At 41.5% G+C, this 6,375-nt stretch overlaps 1 protein-coding gene across 1 annotated transcript in view; it reads right to left on the bottom strand.

Annotated features, from left to right (window-relative positions):
* Window positions 1-6,375, bottom strand: part of EXPH5 (exophilin 5) — a 46,275-nt gene that overhangs the window by 38,763 nt on the left and 1,137 nt on the right. The gene's annotated exons all lie outside the window — the stretch shown is intronic.

The following is a 6,375-nucleotide window of genomic DNA, read 5'->3' on the forward strand; positions in this document are numbered from 1 at the left end:
CCCTTCTAGCCTTGGAATCTATGAACTTACAGTACAGCCATTAATGTTATTAGGAACTACTTTATGAAGGTGCAAGACATGCAAGACACAGCCTCCCTTGCACTCTTAACAGTACACTGCCCTGCTTCTTATGGCTAGTGTCTCTGCACTCAGGTCAGTATACTTAGACATGGAAAGGTGTAGTACACAGAAAACATAGGCATCACAGTTTCTTAGCTACATTCACCACAAATTAAAATGTACATAATAATTAGTAATAAAATCCAATTAGATTTGGATCTTACCTACTTAATTTAGCCTTCCTTTGCATTAATGTGTTAGGTCACAGTTGTTATGATACCACTACATGTGACTATTTACAGTATAAGAAAAATATATAAAAGTAATGGAAAAAATATAAAAGTAATGGCTGCCAAACCCAGGCATTTCAATATGTGTTACTGAATTTAAATGTATTAAGCACAATTATCCAACTATTAAAAAGACTTACAGTAAATCCCACATCAATTTTTAGTTGCACGAAGGGGCAAAACAGACCTATCTTTTTCTATTTTAATTTTTTTTCTTAAGTGAAATTTAGAATTTATGAAAAATTCCAGATTGTCAGCTCTCAGAGCTGAAGTCCTTTATTTAGAACAAATTGAGGAATGGAAGAACAGTATGGAGCCATTTGTTCCTGGACAACATGCCTCATATATCTGTCCTGGAAGGACCACCTTTAGCAGTGAGTAAAAAAGTTTGTCTCCAGGTCCAGGGCTTGAAAACTCCATTTGCCTACTCACCAGGGATGAACAGGAAATTTAAAGGGTGGTTAAATTCAGTACAAATAAACCATTTACAACTGTTATATTTAAATTTCATGGGGCGTAGCCTTGGAAGGCAGGAGATATATATGCAACATTTTTCAAGCCCTGTCAAAGCCCATGAGGGCCTGCTCCAAAGGCTGCTGAAGTCAATGGAAGGCTTGACATAGATCTCAATGTGCTCTGCATCAGGCTGTAAATCAAGCCTCCCTAAGGGTAGGTCTGCACAGGACCTGGAAGATGTAATTCCCAGCTGAAGTAGATATACCCAGGCTAACTCTGATCAAGCTAGTGTGCTAAAAATAAAAGTACAGCTGTGGTGGTGCGAGCAGCAGGAAGGAGCACCAGTGAAACAAGGATAATTACTATTGTATGTTGTATTTCACTCTCTTGACCTCAGCAGTTGCTGAGGCGTAAGTCTGGATGTTGGAAATCCTTCTTAATGATAAAGAGCTAGGACTCTGGCCCCTTACTCCTAACTCCGTTGAGTCATCTTCATTCATGCAAGTGGTCTCATGGGAGTCAATGGGGCATTTTGTGTAAATGAGTAAGAATCACATCTATGAGTGAAGGCTGGAAGATCAGGCCCTTAAAATGTAAAGACATCAAAACAAATTAAATCCCAAGATGCACCGTGTAAGTCTGCTCCATAGCAGACCGTGCCCCCTTGGGTTATGGGTGCAGAAAGCAAGTGAAAAAGATACATTCCCTATGCACCATTTTATACCTGGCTGCTACAGTAAAACCCTTGGGATCAAACATCTCAAAGGAGTACAACTCAAACAAAATCCAATAGCACCAAGTGGGGGGTGTGTGTGTGTGTGTGTGTGTGTGTGTGTCAGTGAATGGCCTGCCAAACATAAGAATTAAGGTCAGTTGTGTTCCTTTAACAAATAATTGCTCCAAAGAGTCCCCCTAGAGCAACTGTTTACAAAACAATGTGAAGAGGATTCATCTTTCTTGCATGCTTTCTGTATTCATAACCCAAGGGGGCATTTATTGCAAAGGGATACAGGATGGTTTGGCTCTTCATCTCTAATGTAATCACAATCTGCTCTGCTGCCAGCTGCTCCTATTCCCATGCCTGAACATAAACAGTTAATAACAAACCAGGAAACAAACAAGACAATTTAGAAACAAGATTGACTTATTTGCTCTGTTCCCTTTCCCCTTCTCCTTCATCATTCCCCTCTGCTTCCCTCCCACCAGCTGTAGCTGGTGCCCATAAATGCTGGGGCTAGCAATTACATTCTCCCCACGAGAAACACATGCCCAGAATGGGGTCCACAAAAGCCAGCATGTTAGGTAGGGAGCCACCTAAGCTAGCCAAAGGGAGATGCTGATTAGAATGGTGTATGCTAAACCCCACCCCTATCTGGGAGACAGATGCTAGGGAGGAGCAATTCACAAACAGACATCTGCAGCTGAGAATCAGGCAGCTTAGGCATATAGAGCTTTTCTTGTGGGAATGAGTCAGTCACTTGCCTTGCTCCACACAGGCCAGAGGCGGCAGTGATACTGGTACCCACTGTATAACTTTTAGCTCAGTGGTTGGTAACCCAGATTCAATTCCCACCTCTCAGGAGGGTGCTCGAACAATGGAACTCTGGGATATTTTGATGTGGGACTTCCTTAGTCTCTCCTGCGGAAGCTGTTCTACCATAGCTAAGGAATGGAAGAGTGGTAGGAGAAGGGGGACTGGATCTGGGGTCTCCCAGTTGAGTGCCATAACCCCTGGGCTACAGAATCATTCTTGCTCACTTTCTTGCTCTCTCTGGCCCAATGACTATTTAAGTATTGATCCACTCTGGAGACAAAAAGCAGGTAAGACTATGTATCCCAGTGGTTAGGGCACCCACCTAGGCACCAAAACAACCCTGATTCTAGTCCCACTCTGCTCCAAAGACTCATTATTAGTTAGCCACAGTGGAACAACTTCAGCAGGAGAGATTGAGGGAGTCCCCCATCAGAACAGCCCATAGCCCAGTGGTTAAAGCACCTCCTGTTCTAATCCTTTCTTCCACCTGGCAGGGAGGGTGAAATTGAACCAGGTCTCCCCTATCCCAGTTCAGTGCTCTAATGACAGGGTTAACATTTATAAGTAGGCTAGGATAGATTAGATTTGGATTTGATAAATGTTGGTAAATGTCGATTTCACCAGACACACACAAACCAATGAAAAAATATTTCCATCAATAATAATCAAAATGTACAGATAGGAAAAGAAAGAAAAAGGCTGCTTGAGCAGTTAGACTCATAGACAAAGGCCAGAAGGGACCATCATGATCACCTACTCTAACTAGGGATGTACCAGGATAAATGTTTAAACGGTGAACAGCAGTATCACAGTTTAGCAAATGAATCAAACATTGAAACGAGAGGGGGAGGGAAGGCTTGTCCCAGAGAGTGCAAGCCGCCCAGCTGCAGCAGCTTGAGATCCTGTGCTGTGTGGAGATGCTGCTGGGCTCAGTCATTAACTGAGTTACTCATTCACTGAGCAAGTCAGTCATTAACACAAATCACCAGTCAATAACTCCCCCATTCTTCACCATTTCATTTTCACTTTTAAACAATACAAAATATTTATATAGCTGGAATGCAATGTGTGTTGTTATTTAAACTTACAAAGGTAGCAGGTCATAGCAGTAAATCAGCAAACACTTAACAGGCTGATCTGTATGAATTTTGGTCTCCCCTCCAAGAGCCCCCACATGATTCTGCTTAGCTTTCCTTCTCTCCAACTAAACTTCACAGAGGAAGGAGTTCAGAGCCTTTAACTGTTAAAAGTTCTATGTTTAGAAAGTTTAAACAGATTGCTCATTAACTGAATTTTTACATCCCTAACTCTGACCTCATGCACCTTGGATGGGCAAGGTTCTATGACCGGCAATCCTGTAATAGACCCATCACCTCTGGCTGAGTTACTGTATTCAGAATGTAAAGACTCCAATTTACAGAGAATCCACCATTTATACTAGTTTAAACCTGCAAGTGACCCATGTCCCATGCTGCAGAGGAAAGCAAAACAAAACAAAAAAAACCCCTAGGGTTTATGCCAGTCAGAATTTATTAGAGTCAAAATCCAGTGGTTTAGACCAGTGGTTTTCAACCTGTGGTCCGCAGACTGTGTCTAGGATTTCGAAAGGGATCCTCCGTTTGAAATGTTTTAGGGATCTGCAAATGGAAAAAAAGACTGAAAACCACTGATTTAGACATTTGAATTTGGCTTTTTACAATGGACTAGCGAATGAATAGTAAAAACAGGTACAATTTATTGATTTAAGGATATTTACTTTGTATATTTTGGCATGTGATGTTATCAATTTGTATTTTTGCAGTTATAAAGCTTTAATTTTTTGAATTTCAACATTTACTATCATTAAGTAATTGTCTGACTCTCCTCATAATGTCCCACAACCATGAAAATGTAAAACGATAGCATGTCAAACCACACTAGGGAACTTTTAGCACATGGTAGCAGAATCCACATGGCCAGTTAGTGCATGGCAAGCTAGTGCATGGTAGATTTACACCTCAGCATGCTGTGCACTAACTCTCCATCTAGACAAGCCTTGGGTCTTTATGAATTAATCTGGAGTTGAAGAATGATATGGTATTTTGATGCCAGTGAAGACAGTCTTTTCACAGGCACAAACACTTATGTTAAAAACAGACATAATTAAATAATTTTTTGCTATTTATTATTTCTATGGAACTTTCAGTGTGTGTGGCACTGTATCATCACATGAAGTGTACCACAGATGGAACAGATCCCTGCCTTGAGAAGCTTGCGTTCAACAGGCCTCCTACTTCCATTGACCTTTTTCCCTTGCAGAACACAGACATAAATCTGTTTAGCTTGTGGGTACCACAGGCCTGCACTGTTCCACCTAACAAATCCCATTACAGGGAAACTCAGTCTAGTTGGGCTCCATTGGCCCCCTGCGTGGACTGCCCAGTTGCCACTCTTGTCAGTCCAGCAATGAAACTGCACTCATTTGAAAGCAGCTGAGGGCCACTATGGCCATTCTGGGGTAGCAGGATTTGGCCTTAATGACTCATTATTAGTAGTATTACAGTAGCATAGAGACTGGGCCCTCACTGTGCTCATAAGAGAGAGTCCCCTGTAATGAAGCACTTACAATCTAAATAGGTAAGACAGACAAATGATGTGAGAAAGGAAGAATTATTATTTTGCAAAGACAGGAAACTGAGGCGCAGACAGATTAAGTGACTTGCCCAAGGTCACACAGGAAGACTCTGACTGAGCCAGGAATACAACCCAGATTCCAGTCCAGTGCCATAACCTCATGAGTCTATTTCCTCTCTTCTGCTCAGCTTACATTCTAAGGACAACTTATTTGAAATTTAAAGTAGAACTCCCGCTCAGCAATCTATCAGTAGAAATACCCCATTATGTGTTACTCTTACTTTGCATAAAAAGAAAAACAGAACCATAAATATAGAGCTATAGGACCAAATTCAGACTTGGTGGTAGGTGTAAGTCTATTACATTCAATACGTATAACGCAGTCCTTTTGAAGAGCAGGCCACTTATTTATATGCCTAATTGTGGACTTAGGAGCCTAACTGTAGGCACCCTTTTTCAAAAATCTTGGTCAACATTTCTATCTCACAATGGCTCCAGTCTTGCAAACAATCAAGCCTGGCCAATCTTCCCCTTCCTATCTTATAATAGAGTGAACCACACAAAAACTAGCTGGTGATTGAAGAAACAACACAGCATGGTGGGACACCAAATAGAAACAATGGTAGGACCTCCGATTCTGAGGAATGCCTGGGATTTCATTGGGGTTACACAGGATATGTCAGTCCTGAATTTACCGCCACCCATTTAACCAAGCCCCCTGCAATATGTCAGGCAAGTTCAATCTGCTAAGTTCCTACATTTCAAATGACCTTTGCTTTCCTTTTATAGTTGAAATGAATGTCATGCTCATGAAAGATGCCAGGAGACTCTAGCCAGCTTTCCCCACACCATCTCACCGGCACCTCAGATCTGAGCTAGAGGCACCATACCTCTTAAAGATCAACCGCTATTTCTGTTCAGTGGTTGGCCTCTGCGGAACTGAGGCCACCCAGTTATTTCACCTAAGTCACTTAGAGCCATCACCAGGGATCCTAGAAATCAGTTTGTCATGGACAAACACAGAATTTGCATTTTTACAGAGAATGTTTAGTTTTTACATTTTGTGAAAAAAGAAAAACATATATTAACTAAATGTTACTGAAAGTACCATTGTTACTTATTCCAGTGATGCTAAACCGTATTAACCAAGAGAGCCATATAAGCCTAGGCACAATCTTGTGTGGGCCAAACAGATCTCCACATATTTTAATAACATTTCAGCTGACAGCAGGAGCCCTGCTGCAGCCCAAGCCCCGCCACCCGGGGCAGGGAGCTTTACTTTTGGTGCCTTTTAAAAAAAACACTCACAATTTTCTGAAAATATAGAATACAGACATGGAAGAATTTGGTATATGTAAGACATGCAAATTGCAATTCCATACATTTTATTTATTATAATGATGGATGACACTGGTAGGCAGG

This window comes from Emydura macquarii, unplaced genomic scaffold, assembly GCF_026122565.2.
Source record: "Emydura macquarii macquarii isolate MOO-44397 ecotype Brisbane River unplaced genomic scaffold, CSIRO-AGI_Emac_v2 contig_2473, whole genome shotgun sequence".
Taxonomy (NCBI): domain Eukaryota; kingdom Metazoa; phylum Chordata; order Testudines; family Chelidae; genus Emydura; species Emydura macquarii.